The sequence below is a fragment of the Cyprinus carpio genome, chromosome B16 (assembly GCF_018340385.1).
Source record: "Cyprinus carpio isolate SPL01 chromosome B16, ASM1834038v1, whole genome shotgun sequence".
NCBI lineage: Eukaryota > Metazoa > Chordata > Actinopteri > Cypriniformes > Cyprinidae > Cyprinus > Cyprinus carpio.
In genome coordinates, this window is record NC_056612.1 from 17976823 (window position 1) to 17995254 (window position 18432).

At 37.3% G+C, this 18432-nt stretch overlaps 1 protein-coding gene across 1 annotated transcript in view; it reads right to left on the reverse strand.

The window, feature by feature from the left end:
• Window positions 1–17299, reverse strand: part of LOC109088992 (protein tyrosine phosphatase type IVA 3) — a 35757-nt gene extending 18458 nt beyond the window's left edge. Inside the window, exon 1 of the mRNA XM_042741226.1 lies at window positions 17170–17299. The gene's annotated coding sequence lies outside the window, so the exon portion shown is untranslated. The remainder of the gene's footprint in view (window positions 1–17169) is intronic.
• Between the last annotated feature and the right edge of the window lie 1133 nt (window positions 17300–18432).

The following is an 18432-nucleotide window of genomic DNA, read 5'->3' on the forward strand; positions in this document are numbered from 1 at the left end:
ATGTGTTCCTTCGCTGGCATTTTCCACTTTCTTTTTTCTCCCTTAAAGGGATACTCCACCCCAAAATGAAAAAATTGTCATTAATCACTTACCCCCATGTCGTTCCAAACCCATAAAAGCTTAGTTCGTCTTCGGAACACAATTTAAGATATTTTGGATGAAAACCGGGAGGATTGTGACTGTCCCATAGACTGCCAAGTAAAATACACTGTCAAGGTCCAGAAAAGTATGAAAAGCACCGTCAGTATAGTCCATCTGCCATCAGAGGTTCAACCATAACATTATGAAGCAACGACAATACTTTTTGTACGCAAATAAAACAAAAATAACGACTTTATTCAACAATTTGTCTCCTCTTTGTCACTCCACGTCAGCATAGCACCATTTTGGGGAATCTGAGCTGTACGCAGGCAGCATACGCTCTTCTGTGTCAGCCGCGCCACAAGGATACGTTTTCTAAGTATATTTATGCTTTGATTTGAAAGAAAACAGCGCATCAGTGCAGCATGGTTGACCCAGAAGAGCGTGAGCTGCCATCGTACTGCTCAGATTCTCCAAAATGGCACTACGCTGATGTGGAGTGATGTCACAAGAGATCTGGGGTTTTATCCTTATCCCTTCTGACCTGCAGGACCCAGTGTCCCTGATAACAGAAGAGTGTTACGAGCAGTGCTGTAATCCCTGTAAAAACAGTGAGATCAGCATCATCTCCTTTCCAGTCACATGGCCCATTCATACACATATCAAATCATTCCAAGCAAGTTCTGGAACAGGTCATTTCTTCAGAGAGAAAAGGCTGGATACATATTCAAGAATCTAGCAAATACATTACTTTCACAAAGCTTTATAAGAGTCAGCAGTAAGTAATTACAAACATCTCATATTGGATTCCAATACATCTCTTCTGCATTGACGGAGTAGGATCAGGCAAACTACACAACCACTATACAACTCTAAACTTTAAAAATAACTTTAAAATGGTTTCCTTTCAGAATATAAGAAACAGATTTCTTTTTTCCTTTGGTCTTTTTCACATGTTAGTTTGGTACCCAAATTAACATCATATCATTCACGTTTTCTACATAAGAGGCAAGGTCAATGGGCATAAAAAGCTGATGATTAGTTAATCACTGGGATTAACGTTCAATATATATTTTGAATGCAAATTCATTTAAGATTCCAAACCAATTATGTTGTATTTATTAATAGCCCAAACATATCAAAGTAAATACAAATGAATACACAAAGTGATTTACCAAAGAGCAGGGTTTCCCATACATTGATTTATTTGTGGCGGCCCACCACAATATCCAAGTTGACCGTCACAAATAACCACCGCCCCCCCGCCATTAGCTCCCGCATCTCACACACACGAGTGCAACTTTAGCACTGTATTTTGCAACTTTCAGACCCTTTTAGCAACTTTTTTCCATAAAAGGTACATACTGACACACCTAACAACTTTTTTGGACAAACCTTAGCTATGGTTCTGTTCAGTTGGAAGATTTCACCATTGCTGCCCTGCGAGCGCGAGGTCTGACTTCCCCAGAACAGTGTCGTCTCTCTCGGCGTTCTGTGCAGTGAGCGGGAGAGAAGCAGCGCGTTCAGCTGGCCGTACCACAGCAGACTCGTCAGTAAATGAGTATAAAATGGCGTTTCCAAGCACCTGTCGCTTACTGACTGTCTGGGCTTATAAACATGAACATAGTTCGTCTGTTAATGTGCACAGTTTGTTACTCAGACTCAGGCAGTGCGCTGCATGAGGCAAAAAAAAGTAATATAGCCAAACCTACCACATATAGTCACTCTTTAGTGTAACAGTTAGAGGTATGTGGAATTTATCAGACGATTGGATATTAATAAAATTAAAATGTATTTATATTTGTTTTATGTATGACAACAGAAAAAAATGTGAACAGCTTTTTTGGGCATTCAGTTTTATACAGTATGTGAAAGTTCAAAGAGTAGAACAGATCTGAGGTGCTGAACGCAAACCTGACGTCATGATGTCATAAATATGCTAATTATTGTGATGTCATCTGCCACCACAAGTCTCACAAAATCCTGTGGGAAACACTGACAGAGTGATGGTTAACTTTTCCAAAATGTTAGAACTCTCAAGCTCCGTGAACTATGCCTTGTAAAGCAGCATCAAACAGACTGACAGGCTGTTTTGCATAGTTCCCATCTAGCCTTTGACGAGGTCTAGTGAATTCAGAAACATCTGAGGGGTGTATCCAAATGTGCTGTTCAAAGAAACAGCCATAGGAATTAGTGGGTCAAAGTGTTGCAATGCATTTCACCTTCCCTTAAGTTTTCCTTTCATTACTTGTGTGTGTGGGGTTCATGGGATTCGGGGGAGGAAAAACAGAGACAGAAGACATGCTGTACGTGCATGCTGGGGAGGCTCCCTAGTCACCACCTATCGAAACTTGACTCTCTTTTCCAGCTGGCAGACCAGATTCAAGCAAAAGATTCCTCCACGCCTGGTGTTCACCCCTGCAGCTGACACATGAAACATCTATATAAGAGAACAAATGCTGTATACATTTATGCACAGTCATCAGCAAACCACCAGCATCAGCATGGCATCCAATTAGCAGAGTCCAAAGCATGTAAAGACTTGAAATGGAAGCCACTCCATCAATGGCATGCTGCCTGGGAATTTCTTTGTCCAGTTTCTAAATGTACACTGTTGCTCATTCAGTAAAGTCAAGAGTACAACAGTCGTTGCAATAAAGATATTTTTATTTATTCAGAGGTCTCCTTTTCTATAAGGGAACAAGATGGTGATGGAAAAAACATGAGATAGGAGGGGAGAAAATACATCTCAATGCTTCTGCATTCTCTCGCAAAAAAATTTCTACCACCCCATAAAAAACTTTTTCCTCCACAAAAAAAAAAAAACCTAAAGAACTAAAAAAAAAAACTAAAAAAAAAACTAAATTTACAAGTGAACGCAAAGTTATTTGTGAGAGAACACAAAGCACTGAAATATTTTTTATTTTATTTTCCATCTCATATTAATTCTATAACTATGTCCTGTTCAGGGCTCCTATATATATATATATATATATATATATATATATATATATATATATACACACACACTACTATGGCCATTCATGTTGAGTACGACGAACTGCTTCCCGTTTTGAGCGTCTCTCTTCCAGAAATGATTTGTAGGCCTCCTGACATGTACTTGCACATCGGCTTTTATGCTTTTATGATGCAAGATTAATGTCAACACAGCCCAATGTGAACATCCTTCTAATTCGCTTTAACCTTTTCGAACTTTAGGAATTATTATTTTAGGTTCAAATGGTGCGTGTGTAAGGATCTGGAAGCAACCAGAATATGGCTATTTCTAAAGCATGCAGTGCCATCTGCTGTTAAAAACTAAGCTCAGAATCGATTCAAGAGAGAATCATGATGCCTTCGGAAAATCTCAGAATCAATGCAGAATCATTTCTTGATTCGCGATGCATTGATTTATTGTCCCAACTCTACACAAGGCCATCCTCCAAAAGTCTTCGCCTCACTGTGCACCCAAGATGCACTCACACCTGCCTGCTGCCATTCCTAAGCAAGCTCTGCACAGGTGGTGCCATGATACCGCAGCAGAATTAAATTTAGGAGACGGTCCTGGCACTTGCTGGACTTTCTTGGTTGCCCTGAAGCCTTCTTCACAGCAACTGAACCTCTCCCCTTGAAGTTCTTGATGATCCGATAAATGATTGATTTAGGTTCAATCTTATTAGCAGCATTATCCTTGCCTGTGAATCCCCTTTTGTGCAAAGAAATGATAACTGCACATGTTTCCTTGCAGGTAACCATAGTTAACAGAGGAAGAACAATGATTTCAAGCACCACCATCCTTTTAAAGCTTCCAGTCTGTTATTCTCACTCAATCAGCATGACAGAATGATCTTTAGCCTTGTCCGCATCAAGACACTCACCTGTGTTAATGAGAGAATCACTGACATGATGTCAGCTGGTCCTTTTGTGTCAAGGCTGTAATACAGTGGAAATGTTTTTTGGGATTAAGTTAATTTTCATGGCGAAGAGGGACTTTGCAATTAATTGTAATTCATCTGATCACTCTTCATAACATTATGGAGTATATGCAAATTGGCAACATAAAAACTGAGGCAGCAGACTTTGTGAAAATTCGTATTTGTGTCATTCTCAAAACTTTTGGCCAGGGCTGTACTGCCGCTCTGTATTATAAACAGAGTATGTGCGATCGCGAATCTTGAAAATGAAAGTGAAATTAAAAAGTGATTGTGCATTCAAAAGCAGTTTCAATGCCAGCCATAATATCGGCTATCTAATGCCCCCAATTATAAACAGTATAATTACCCAATGATATAACTGCAAGAGAAAGTATTGAAATGTGTATTTTCCTCACATCTCATATTTATTCCCTTTAGGGATTCCATAGTACATGTCATTTTCTTTCCGTACACGGTATTGGGATACGGCGGAATGATGAGGGGTATGGTGGGAGGGGGGGGGTCACGATGTCGGCTCAACATCACAATGTCGATGGCATGGTCAAACGGCGAAAATATCTTTTATCTTCTAGATGGGTCTTAACAAGCCCCTTTGGGTGTGCCTTTAAGAACATGTCCTACTTTTTCAGACCCATCTCCTTGCAAAAGCAAGAGTCCAGTGACAGCCCCATCTGTCTACTGCCACTCAGCCTGTACTGAAACATTTCACACCTTCACTCATTACTCCAGACCTGCATGAAAGACTCAGACCCGCCCAACACAGTCTCTCATCTGTGGCCGATGGAGAAAGATCAAGATTGCACACCAAAGTGTCAGGAACTAGTCTATGTCCTAATGGTGCTATCAGGACTTGCTGCACTTAAACACCAGAAATCAGCTTTGTGTTTATAAAGATACAAGCTCATATCAGTTACAGAACTGAAACTCAGAAACTCAGCATCAGATTGCTGACTCTCCAGTGCAACAGAGCGCATCATTACCACAACAGGCAGTACATAGAGGACAACATCTAAAGTTTGCAAAGCCTATTGTTGTGTGTATATCAATTGCTACAGAATTAGGGCAGATTGCTTTTTAGATAGGAATGGCAACAGTACGGAATTTAACTATCCCCAAAACCCCACAACCACCACCCCACCCCCCACACACACACACACACACACACTAAACACACACACTCCTCACCCCTCCTCAACACTACATCTGGCTTACAAACAAACAAACAAAAAAAAAACAGTTCACTTGTTATTACTTGCACTACTGTCTGTTCATCCAGAATACTGAATGATCCATTTGCACACTGGAATTTTTTTATGCACTTTTTACTGTCCATTGCACTAGTGTAAATAATGTTCATATGCTCATAGCTTCTGCTTATTGTGTACTAATGTTGGGCGATATGCTCATTTTTCAAATCGTCATATCGTCAGCCCGTGAGATCAACGATACACGATATTATCGTGCATGGGTGGAGCAAGAGAGAGACTCTTTGTTCTTGTCATAGCATAACTATTTGGTGTTTTAAACCGCGCAGGTGTGCGAGAGAGAGCCTATGGAATGACCAATAATCGAAAAAATATACTTTCAAACATAATGATAAACTAACGTTAAATATAAAAATACTGTATTTAAAACAGCTAGCTCATATATATTCGGACGCAACTGTCATATCGCGCATCCTGTGACAAATTTGCCGCAGCTGCGCACGGAAGTTATCAGTCTAAATGTTCTGCAAAATCAGTCAATGGTGAAAATCAATAGTAGATTTCATTTAAAGTCCAAAAGTTTAACACTAATATTGGACATAAACAAACACGTTAAATATAAAGTATTCAAAACAGGTAAGCTCATGTATTTGGAGTAAAGTTCAATTGAACTGATGCATCAGTCATACAGCGCTCCGGACCGCGCGCCGCATGACGAGCCCAACGCACCGCCACAGAAACAAGAATGAGATGCATTCTAACATAGCTGTGGCATTAAACTCAGTTAGTGAGGGCTCGTTTAAAATATTGCACATATATAGGCCGTTCAGATTACTTGTTAAAGTCCAATGAAATACCTTATATCAGCAGACGATGTATGTCTGTTTGTGGATGGAGACTTCTTCACCGGCTACAGGCTCTAATCCTCATTTGCAATGCGGTGCTGAAGTGAAATAGCAAGGCAATTTGATAGCCGAATTATAATAGGCCCCCTAAAAAAAATTAAAATAATAATAATAATTATTATTATAATTTAATTACATTAATAGGAGAATGAGCCTAATATCGTCTTGACTATCGACAGAGACAACTGCTATCATCGATATCTCTGACTATCGTCGATACACTGTTATCTATCGGCACAACCCTATAGTGTACATACACTTATAGTGTACATACATACACTATAGTGTACATAACATAATCCATCTGTATAGTATGTTCATAGTACACCCATCTTAGGGGTGGGTGACATGGGAAAAATATATCACGATAACCCTAACCCTTTTTTTTTTAGAAATATCATGATTCATGATTTTATCACGATTTTTGTCATGTTGGTTTTACTATTTTGCAAGTTGTCTGAGCATTACAGCCAAACTAATTTCCCTATTATAAAGACAAAGCCTTACAAGGTAACAAAAAAAAAAGAAGAAAACAAAAGAATGGCAGATATTTAGGCCAAAGAGGGCAAAGATAAAAAAGCTTTTTTCTTATTTTTAATAACAAAGATAAAATAATGACAAAGATACACATTACAACTACACATAATATACAAATAAAACAAACAGTGCTTTATTTTCAGGTACAATAGGTGTATTTAGCAGGAGCATTCAAGAAATTGAATGAACAAATCTAAAAATAAAACGCTATATAAACTGATTCCTAAAGCTACTGTATTAAATTTCTTCAGTCAATAGCAGTGAGTAATTTTTCTCTTTGTGTTTTGTTGTTTTATTAATGTTAAAGGAATAGTTCACCCAAAAATAAAAAAATCTGTCAGCTGTCTGTCAATTCTGTCATAGTGTTTTATTTTTATACCACCATTTACTCACTCAAAGGTTGTTTTAAACCTGAATGAGTTTCTTTCTTCTGCTGAACATATACACTATTCTGAGGAACGTGGAAAACCAAACAGTTGCTGGTTCAATGTGGATCAGCAACTGTTTGGTTACCCACATTCTTCAAAATATCTTCTTTTGTATTCAGCACAAGAAAGAAATTAATACAGGTTTGGGATAAAGTGACAGTGAGTAAATAATGACAGAAATGAAATTTTTGGGTGAACTATCCCTAATGACAGTCGACTGCATGTTTAATGCCTACTGTTTCTTTAAGACCTGCACGCATCTAATATACAGGCACATATACGTTTTTCTCTCAACTGTTTACTTTCATTTTAGACATAACCAACTGCGTCTTTATGTAAATCTTGTGTGTTTTGACAGTATAAGCGCAAAAGATAACTTAGTTCAATAATCAGGCGCTGTCTGACAGGCTTTAGCGAGCGCGATTCGGGTGTATGCGGTGCTCAGAAAAAGCACAGGTCAGACAAGCGCGCAAATAAAACATTTATAAGCACATGCAAATAATGAGAGAGTAACTCCTGTGAGAGTAACTCTACCGCTGAGTTAACACTGATGTGAATGCATGTGGCGTTGCAGTATATGACGGAGGCACCAGAACTGCAGCTAATAGAACGTGTGCTGTAGGCACGATACTACGATATTTCTTCAAAAGCAGATTGTGGAGACATTTTTATCGTCCACAATCAAAAATCATCATATCGCACACCCCAACCCATCTGTATATCATGCTGATAGTATTTAAAAATCTGTAAATTATGTCCATAGTACTGCCTAATCTGAATATTTATTGTACATTTGTAACATATTGTAGACACTGTACATCCTGTACTTACTGCTTATTGCACTTCTGGTTAGATGCTAACTGCATTTTGTTGCCTTGTACCTTACATGTGCAATGACAATAAAGTTGAATCTAATCTAATCTAATCTACTTATTTATATGCTTTTAATGATTCTTTTACTAATTTTGAGGTAGAAATATTTTAAATTCCTATTTATTTACTTTCCTTAATGGGTTCATTTCACATGAGATATGACAAGCTTAATATCTTGAGGTTCAGTGAGCAAGTCAGCAATTACATTTACATTTAGTCATTTAGCAGACACTTTTATCCAAAGCGACCTACAAATGAGGACAATGGAAGCAATCAAAATCAACAAAAGAGCAATGATACACAAGTCCTATAACAAGTCTCAGTTAGCTTAATGCAGTACACGTAGCAAGGGTTTTTAAATAATATAATAAATAAAAAGAAAACAGATAGAATAGAAAAAAGAATAGAGCAAGCTAGTGTTAGAGGTATTTTTTTTTTGCTTTTGTTAATTGTATAATAAATGAAAAGAAAACAGATAGAAGACAAAAAGATTAGAAAGCTAGTTCTGTATATATATATATATATATATATATATATATATATATATATATATATATATATATATATATATATATATATATATTAGGGCTGTATACCTTGGAGAACCTGGCGATACAATACATACCTCGATACACAGGTCACGATTCGATACGTACCTCGATACAGAGCTGTCTCGATACGATTTGATACAATGTGACACGATTCGATATGATTCAATAAAAATACATGGGCCAGAGCCAATTAGTTAATGCTGAACACATTTACTCAACAAACAGAACTCTGCATTTTTCTTCAATTTATTGAAGACAAAAGTGCATTATAACAAAGTGCATTTTTGCTTAAATATTTGCAACTTTAAGTGCTCTGATTAATTGTACACAAATTGTAAAGTCAACATTTAACTTTCCAAGGGTACAGTCTCAGCTCACACAAGCACAAAATCTTCTTATTATTATTCTTCTTATTAAATCTTCTTATAATTCTTTTTTGTGACACCATGTACTGCCATAACATATTTCACTATGAAATCACTTAAATGCTACATCTTGCTTTAACATTTGGCACAACAACAAATCTAATCTACCTCATAACAGGATGGATTTTTAAAATCTTAAGGCTAAACCAGGTTTGTCCTCAAAAAGGCAGGTTGAACAAAAATCACTGCAGCAACAAAACAATAACCTGAGGATACTCTTGGTAATGCTACCTTTATCCTATGACTTAAAATTTTTGTTCAAAAACAGAAGTTGGTCAACATGCTTTGAGCTTAGTACACTTCTCTGTGCGGTTACAATATCGCCTGCCGTAGAGAAAACGCGCTCCGAGGAGACACTTTGACTTTGTCATACATCCTCGGTACTGCTTTGTCGGTCATGTAGCTGCGGGTAGGGATCACATAACGGGAATCTAACGTGTTGATCATAAAGCGAAAGCCTGTGTTCTCGACAACACTGTAGGGACATAAACCTTTGCAAATATAATGCACCACAGACTCCGTAATCTTCTGTGCACAGACTGAGTTAGATGGAAGCTTGGATGTTGTGTTGTCCAAAGTAGTTTGCGTGGGGTCCCGTGTTTTTTTGGGGCTGCGGCGAAGCTAGCTTGTCTGCATGGTGTCTTTTGCAGGTGGGCGCGCAGGTTAGTTGTATTACCGGTTTAGCGTATAGAAGCCTGGCAATGCTTGCATTTGTTTTATCGATCCCTTGGTTTCCTTCCTTTGCTTTAAAACCAAAATGTGTCCAAACATCTGCCTTTAGGGACAACGGCGCTTCTAAAATCTTCTACATTTTCCATGAGTTTTTTTGAAACTCGCGGGCGCCGCTGCGCCCCCTAATGGCTGGGCGGAGTATCGATACTAAGCGCTAGAATGTCGATACTGTATCGTTTTTTATTATATCGGTATGTATCTAAGAATCGATATTTTGAGCACACCCCTAATATATATATATATATATATATATATATATATATATATATATATATATATATATATATATATATATATATAATTAGAATATTTTTTTTTTTTTTTTTAAGAATAGAATTAGAATAGTGACTGCTAAAGTTAGAGGGTCAAATAAAGATGGCAGAGATGTGTTTTTAGCCGATTCTTGAAGATGGCTAAGGACTCAGCTGCTCGGATTGAGTTGGGCAGGTCGTTCCACCAGGAGGGAACATTTAATTTAAAAGTCTGCAAAAGTGACTTTGTGCTTCTTTGGGATGGCACAATCAAGCGACGTTCACTTGCAGAACGCAAGCTTCTAGAGGGCACATAAGTCTGAAGTAATGAATTTAGGTAAAGGGGTGCAGAGCCAGTGGTGGTTTTGTATACAAACATCAATGCCTTGAATTTTATGCGAGCAGCTATTGGTAGCTATCAACCAGTGCAGACTGATGAGCAGAGGTGTGACATGCATTCTTTTCTGCTCATTAAAAATTGCAAAAATCGGCAAGGTTGAGTTGAAGGTAATGGTCCTTCATCCAGCAAGAAATGTCTGTTAGACAAGCTGAGATGCGAGCAGCTACCGTCGGATCATCAGGATGGAATGAGAGGTAGAGTTGAGTGTCATCAGAATAGCAGTGGTATGAAAAGCCATGTTTCTGAATGACAGAACCTAATGATGCCATGTAGACAGAGAAGAGAAGTGGTCCAAGAACTGAGCCCTGAGGCACCCCAGTAGTAAGATGTTGCAACTTTGACACCCCACCTCTCCAAGATACTTTGATGGACCGATCTTATCAATTAAAGCCCCATTTCCACCGCAGGAACTAGGGACTTTGGGCCAGTACTCGTTGTGTTTCCACCACAGAAACCAGGATCTAAATAAAGTTCCGAGTAAAAATTTGCCCCTCAGAAAGTCCCTGCTCGCGAGGTAGTACTTTTTCTAAGGTCTGGAACATTCGAGGATGGGACTTGGGACTTGGGACTTGAACATGCTAATTGGTTGAGTTTACGCAGGACTGTATTTCAACCACCATATATTTGCATCATCATTTTTTTTTTTAAATATTACTGTTATTGTGTCATGAAATGTAGTTTTAAAAGTATTTCAGGCGAGAATGTAGATGTTTAAAACTCAAATCTGCGGTTTATTATAAAGACAGCGCCTATTAGCGAAAATGTGCTTTGCTGATTTCTGAGATATAAGCTCCACGCGATCAGCGGGCGCTCGGTGCTCATGTTTCCCGACGAGAGCAGTCTCAACTCGGCTAGTCCTGCTGACATTTGCGGTCGAACTTGCGAAGTCCAAACTACCGAAGAAGCAAGTCTGAAATTTGCATACATGGTATTGAGAAACACACGCAGGCCTATGATTCATAGAGTCATTGATCTAGGTATAGGACTACACTAGTCATGCTGTACATTTTTGAGTCACAAAAAAATGAATCAGACTACATTTGTGGTGCTGTATGTTTAAAAAAAAAAACGGTTTAAAAGAGTCATTTATTTGAGGATTGGACTACACAGGTCACGTTATATGTTCTAGATTCACTAAAACTACATGTTTCAATTGAGTCATTCATTTAAGGATTGTACTAGACAGGCTGAGTTGTTTATTTTTAATTCACTAAAAAGAACTGGTTCATAAGTCATTTGTTTAGGGATCGTACTACAAGTTGCTCTGTATGTTTTTGATTCACTGAAAATAACTAGTTAATACGACTTAAATTAAAAATAAATGTTATATTTACCTGTCCATGTCAAAAAAAGTCACAGCATCTCACACTCTAAAAGAATCACACTAATTCACATGACAGGTCTACGTGCATCCATTCACTCTGGATGGACCAGTATAAACACTGGCTCTCTCAGGGGTCACCATGGTTCCAGGTCAGCCGTTTTTGGCCACAGCTGCTGGTGCATAATCAGATACTTGTTTGGATTTCAGATTGATTTATATCTAAACAGTTCGAATATGAGCACAATATGACGTAAAAGTACTTTGTGTTTACTGCAATCAACTGTCAACATGCATGACATGCATGTGCCTGTGTAAACTGCATGAGAAATAAAACTGCAGAGAGAATTCTCAGTCCACTGGGATATCTATCATGATATTGCATCACCTCAAAATCCCCAAACACATGATATCTATAGTTTATACTGGAGCTCTGGGGCTTCCCAATTGCCCTGTGGACCACTGTTTGTTTTTTTTGAGACAGGGTTGCAAGCCGTGCACTAGATGAATGCAAATGATGCTTGCAGAGATCTATTCCCACAAAAGAAAGATACAGTTGTGCAAAACTCTATGGGATCCCCACAGGAAGCATTTCCCTTCATTGTGTCTCTGTACACTGGCCACGAGGAATCCCCTGGGAGTGTTCGGACAGCAGCTTGTGCTCTCTCTCTCGTTATTGAGTTAATCCTGCTCTCTTTTTTTTGACCACCACATGACTCCTTTATCTCCCTGTGAGGCACTCACCACCATTTTTCCCTCAACTACCCCAAGCACATGCAGCCACACACAGCGTCCAGATCTCCAGCATATCACCTCAGGGACAGCAGGAGAATTATGGAGAAATCTCATTAAGAAAGCATTCAGCCTTAGGAAATGAACCCTTCTGTGTGTGCAATATAGAGAGAGAGTGAAAAAAAAAAACATATGCTGGGGATGATTACGGTCAACTATGACTAACTTAGACCACACATCTTAAACATGAAACAGCATTGTTTTAGAACAAGCTGATCAGAGGAAGACAATCTTAGCCTTTCAATCAGTCTGATATTAAATAAACACACCTGCAGTATGTTGCTAAAATCCACAAGATATGAGGGACTAAATACCAAATTATATATTTTTTTTAGGCATAAATTAAGTTACGCATAAAATGTGCAAAATGCAGATTTCATCATTAGCATACTGTTCTTGTACAGTTGAAAAAGAAACCAATAGGACAGTTCAACAACAACTACAAACTACTTGAGATGGCAATAACAACACATGCCCCTGTTGATGAGAGTTTGTGATGAAGAGATACCGGCAAACTAAACAAACAATTTGATCAAACTCATTTTTACACAGTTTAATGTCTTTAGACATAGAAACTGATTTTGGAATGAAAGTACTCTAAACTTGTGAAAAAGCAGAAAATTAAGAAAATGGAAAAAATACAGTAAAACATTAATATTGTGAAATATTAAAATAACAATTTTCTATTTTAATATATGTTTAAAAAAAATTTCCTGTGATGGAATATGCTTATTAGGCACAAGAATCATTTCTTATTTTTATCAGTGCAGAAAACATGCTGCTTAATACTTTTTCCATGTTCTTTCATGAACAGAAATCTTTTGAAACATTACAGACCTACATGTCTTTAACTGTCACTGCTCAATTCAATGTATCCTAAATAGAAAAAAAGTATTTATTTCTTTAAAACAAACAAAAAAACTCTACACTTGTAATGAACGGCAAATTAGGCTATTTCTCAGCAAACACCCAAAGATTGTTATTAAATTCAAACCGAATGCCAATAACTGGCATCTGTTCTCTCCACCTTTGCAGCAAAAAATATGACCCCTTTACAATAGGGTCCCTTTACACAAGATTTTAACATATATTAGCATCAGCATATTGTTTTAGCTGGACGACTTTTACATGTTACACCATCTGAAAAACTACTAAAAAATTTTTGATAAAAACTTTTCTGTCACTTATGTCACAAAAAAAAAAAAAGGTTTAAGTGATCTGAACACACTCTGATCACAATAGATGTGATCCATCTATTACACCAACATGTATGCGGTCAAGTGCAATCTGATTGTGATGCAATCCCTAAAAATGTCTTATTCACTCTAAAGTAAATGGTTCCTATTACAATAATGCACTCAATGCTGACTGTATTGTGCTTTCTGAACCCAAAAGTGACCTTAAATGCCAGTTAAAGAGAACGGGGACAACTGCTCCTCTGGAAATCGCAGCATAGTCCTTTATTTGTCAACAGTGCACCTGTCAACAGAAACCACCACTTTCTTCCCGTTTTCGCCTCTTTATGTGTCAGGCAGGCAGAAACTGCCAGGCACCGGTAAAGTCAGATGAAGCCATTTTGATTGACAGGCAGAATTGCAGTGGGAGAGTCCTGCGGCTTATTTCTTCTATGAAACTACTGTAGCAGTGAGTAACAGGTTTTTAAGACTCCGGCCCCACGCGACTTTGTTCTCAGGGAGGAATTCCCAGCAGCAGGCTTCAGTAAATGCATGCCGGGTAAATGTCACATACCCTTGGGGGCCGACTTTCCTCGAATGAAGGAGCTTGCTTTCATTAGACCCACTGCGTTTCGGGTTGAATAACAAAAGTAACCCTCTATAAAAAAAAACAAAAAAAAAAAAAACACTATTGCATCTGTGTTGAAATGGAAAACAGACAGGGAGGCTGAGGTGGTGCTAAAATAATGGGAAACATAAACAGATAAAAAAAAGCTAAATCAAAGAAAACATTAACACCCCCACCCCTTTATAATCTCTCCCTTTCTTACAAAGCTTCCAGCTTCACTCACTTTTTCCTAATAAAAGGGGAGTAACTCACTTGCCGTGGAGGAAGCCACCCTTTGCCCCATGGTGGCAGTTTACGTCATCGGTTAAACTTCAGCGTCCAGAGCCAAGAGAAACTCTTACAACATTCCATTACTAACAGCAGGGCGGGTTGGTGACCTGCAGCGTGAAGTGCACTGCAGGTAGGAGGAAACCCATCCCAGCCTAAACTCTTCCTGCCTGACTGATTAGAGGTGGGCTTACCCTCCTGGCCTGCACCTACAGGACATTTCCACTGCAACGGAGTCTGTGGTTGCAAAGATTACGCAATGTTTGTTTTCTTAGATGAACAGTTAGAAGCAATGGCAGCAAATCAAATTAACTATGCAGGAATGTCAAGCTCACTTACAAGTTCAAAGGAACATACCATAAGGTTGTTTGACAGTAAAACTACTAGACTCGAAAACTGCATTTGTCACACCTGCAGTCAAATACCAGACACAGGAGTTGACCTTTTCTGAGAATTTCTCACTTCACTAGAAGTGACAGGAACGTCTTTATCTATCTCTTTCCCACACAAGTCTAGAGATTGTGTTTGCAAGCCAATTTTAATGTTTACAGTGTTTGTACACTGAAAAAAAATTAAAATAAAATTGTATCTAGGAAGGAAATTGACTTGAAAGATATAGGTCTAAATCTTGTTTTCTGTTTGAATTAAGTTTATTTTTCTTACTCCAAGCATAAATTGACTTAATTTTTATACATTTCTCATAAAACAAAACTTAATATCTAAAGTCATTTTGATTCTCAAGAAAATGTATCTTGATTTAAGAATGTTTTGGAATTTGTCCTGGAAAACAAATCAAAAAACGGAGTAAGAAAATTGCATTTTTGTAGTGCACTATCTTATTTGTCAGTTTCTTAAAAGCATCTGTTGAATGAATATAGCTGATGCATAAAAAATCTTTTAAAAACCAAATTTCAAGTTAAAATATTTATATATGTATGAGGGGAAATGTATATATTTTCCTGTAACTGATAAATACAGTGCATCACCATTTTTCTTCTGATTTCAACTTCACTGTATCTCATTTTATGAGGCATAGTTCATCCAAAGCCTTAAATTCTGTCTTCATTTACACACCCTCATGCTGCTTCAAATATGTATGGTGTTTTTTTTTCTGTGGGATATTAAAGAAGATCTTAAAGAAGTGTTTTTGTACATACAGTCGAAGTCAATGGTCACCAAAACTGTTCTTCCAAATATCACCTTTTGTGTTATGCAGAAGAAAAAGAGTCCAAAATGACATGAGGGAGACAAAAGTTTGGGATGAACATCCCTTTAAATAGTCCAGTGATATGACAAATACAATTTTTATGTTAAAAAGTAGAACAATACACAGCAAGTACCTAGCCTAGTCTCAATTAATATGTAATTGTAAATACTGCATGCATAACTGCAAAAATAAAATAAATATTTAAAATGTTTTAGATGGAGTTTGGCATGTCACAACACAGGACTATTTCAAGTCTCAGATACAAATCAAACATTTTACACCCTAAAAGCATGTCAACTGATGCACTCAAATGTCTTGTATAAATAAATGCATCTTGTAAATACTTGTTCAGGATTTTATAGCACCTTAGGTTAAAGTAAAAAACAAACCAAAACACAAAAGCAGCAGAAATGCAACTTCTTTGCCAAAGCCAACAAAACACAACAAGAAAGCTGGAACACTTGAGCCAATACTCCACACAGATCACATCTCCGCAACGACAGCTTCCCTTCTACCAGCACATATCTGAAACACAGTCAAATACAGCTGTGAAGAAAAACGGAAACATGAACTTATAGAACCTGGCACAAGAGAGCTCTTTAATCTGGCAACATCTCTTCCTGAGAACGCAAATCGCAATTTAAGCAGAACTGAATCATCAGGTCTTTCGAGTGACAGTAACATAACCGCTTGTGTGCAAATAATAGGTGCATCATTAGTAAAGGTTTTAAGACTTAAGACGGACACGATACCAGACAAAGAGACCACACACATGCACAAACCGAGCTTGATCACAACTTGTTGCTTTTATTGTGCGCTACTTACTTATAAACCAAAATCAACATGACCACTTTATCAAGTAATTTTAATGCACATCCAAAGTTATGGAGGTTTTATTTTACTTTTTCCATCGTTATGCGATAAAGATGGATGCTGATATGCGTCCAGATGTGCCCCATTCTATACACAAAGCAAATTGAGTTTCTAGCACAGAACAATAGATATACGTTTATTATCTAGGTGCTGTTTAATTATGAAACTAAATATGAACAGAAATGGTTAATATAAACTGTGCTGTGTGACAGAAATACCTCCACACACACCGTTAGCAGCGCGCTAACGCTAACAGCCCCTCAACGCTTTTGTTCTGAAAACGCCGGTAGCAGACGACCACTTTCCTTAACAAATTAACTTTCCACACTGCATAAAACCACATTCACAGGATAATATGCCTGGCGTTTACTTGTATTGATGACATATTAATATATGTGAGAAGTTATTGACTATAAAAGCTCCAAAACTAAACAATTATTGGATCAGCGCGCGCTCCCCGCCGTCAAAAATACAAGTAGCGCGGATTACCAGAGCACACAAGATTTCACAAAGCTGTTAGACACATAGTTTTATCTTAGTAGACGACTTTCTGGTGATTTTCATAATGATTTTTCATACTCACAGATTTGTCAGACTCGCTCCATGTGATTCAGTGCGTACCCGTGTGTGTATGGGTGCGTGTGCGCTGCGCACGCGAGCGCGGAGATTCCCCTGCTGCAACCATGGAGACGTAGCGTCACCCAGAGCAACTGAGAGGGAAGGAAAATAATGTGTAAAAATTAGATTAGAATAAATTTTCAATATTTATACTAATGCATATTTATTTGAATTAGATATAAATTCTAAACAATAAAAGACACATTTTTGTGAGTAAATGTGATAATGTGAGAAGAGAGTTAATAAAAATTCCTTTCATATTTGCGAGTTTTTCAAGTTATAATAATTGAAATGTATATATTGAATTTAGTTCAAATGTAGTAATTATGTATAATAATGTTCACAACAATAAATACATGTTCTAATCTCATATCGAGCATATTATTAGGCTAAATCATGAAATACTACTAATATTGCGCCATCTAGCGTTCAATGATGAAAATATGTCAGTGGGTCATGTAGAACTTATCAAATTCATCTCTTCACGTAAAATTTTACTTTACTTACTTTAACCGTGTCATCTACATACATTTTCACATATGACATATGGAAATATAAATGACATTATTTCCGAAATGACCAAAAGAACAGCTACCCAGGTGTCCTGCAAGTATGGCATCATATTTATCATCTTTAAATATAAGTAATGAGGTCGTTAGAATTATTTTTACATCGTCCTTTATAGGTTAAGTACTCTGTCTGGTTCAGAATTTATGCAGGTCATCGCCTATTAAAAGATGAGACTCACATATGTCCAGCAACAGATGGATAGTCCACGTCAGTTGTGACCTTTGGAGGAAATAGTAGGCTATTGTTTGAGTTAAAAGATAACAATAGGTTAAACATTTATTAAAAAAAAAAAAAAAAAAAAAAACTTTTATTACTTACACTGGCTCTTCAGAATTTCTATTAAATCTCCATTAAACAGGTTAAATAATTGATAGTTGAGAGGATACTGGCAAACAATTAACAGTGGGACATTAACAATATAAAACAAGCCTGCAATTGCAGATTCAGTGATTGTTGGAAAAATTTTATGCAGGCGATGCCTGAACCTTTCTGCATGGTGGATATGGATGATGAATTTGTTATTTTAAATTTGTCAATTTTAAAATTTAAGTTGGGTATTGTTAAAATGTTTCTTTTGATTCTTTATTGTAACTGTATGGATTTTTGCATAAATAAATAAAGTGTAATTACATTAATGATTTTATTTAATGAAGTTTTT